Source organism: Tupaia chinensis, unplaced genomic scaffold, assembly GCF_000334495.1.
Source record: "Tupaia chinensis unplaced genomic scaffold, TupChi_1.0 Scaffold000466_1, whole genome shotgun sequence".
NCBI lineage: Eukaryota > Metazoa > Chordata > Mammalia > Scandentia > Tupaiidae > Tupaia > Tupaia belangeri.
The window spans coordinates 1231738-1232687 of record NW_006159975.1 but is presented as its reverse complement, the minus strand read 5'-3'; the positions used below and the strand labels follow the sequence as shown (position 1 = coordinate 1232687).

At 41.1% G+C, this 950-nt stretch overlaps 1 long non-coding RNA gene across 1 annotated transcript in view; it reads right to left on the bottom strand.

The window, feature by feature from the left end:
- Positions 1-819: 819 nt before the first annotated feature.
- The window catches only part of LOC102481715 (uncharacterized), a 40191-nt gene continuing 40060 nt past the window's right edge, over positions 820-950 (bottom strand). Inside the window, exon 3 of the long non-coding RNA XR_335604.2 lies at positions 820-855. This is a non-coding gene — a long non-coding RNA (uncharacterized LOC102481715). The remainder of the gene's footprint in view (positions 856-950) is intronic.

Genomic DNA, 950 nt, shown 5'->3' with positions numbered 1-950 from the left:
GGAAGATGATAAAGCTCAGATTTGTTACTTCTAAACTTTGATCTCTTTCTGCTTCACAAACTCTCTCAAACTTTTCCTGGGCATTTTTCATGATATAGCTAACCTGTCCTTGTATGAGCCTATCTTTAAGCACATACCTGTTAATTCATTTACACGTGTGTTCTCTTTTCTCAATACTCAAAAAAACTTAACTACCTAATTAAACACCCACTATGTTCTTGACTTGTTTTCTATCAATAAGGATATGAGCACTGTAGTTTTCCCCTTTATTTATTTTACCTAGTTGCTTTGTTTTGTTTTTTAGAGGTTTTTGCTATAGGGCACGTGTACCCCAGACACACAGAGAGAGACAGAAAGTGAGAAATCACTCCCTGGGGGGTAATGGCCACACCACAATCCCTTCCCCTCTGCCAGGGTCCAGCCTCGGCATGGGTGGGTTATCTCAACGGAGGCGGCGCTGGAAAGAAAGGAAGACTAAGGCCTCGTGCCTTTTCATGCATGTCCTCAGCTGGACACTCCCAGAGATCGCTCTCTGAGGAGTGACAACTGCTAGGAATCATTGTGCCTTTTTATTGAAAATGTGATACATGCAAGTAAATGGGTGAGGGGCAGTAAAAGATTTACTCTAAGGAACAGGGTATACAAAGCATGGAAGCAATAATTATAAAACATGCTGTTTGTCTTGTTAACTCAGGTAAAATCAATCACAGTTCTCAGGATGAGGAAGTCCATTTGTCTGCTGTATCTTCTTCTTAGATCTTGATTACTGGGAAGAGTCTTTTGAAGAGGGGGCTTGCAGGATGTTTGACAACTTCAGTCCCGGGCCAGGGCGATAACGTTGCTGGTTACAACGACCTAGATGGAAATCTTGTCTTGCTAAGTAAAGACACAGTTAATATATGGACTATCTATACATTACAACAATAGAGGGTGAATCTATGATCTTATAT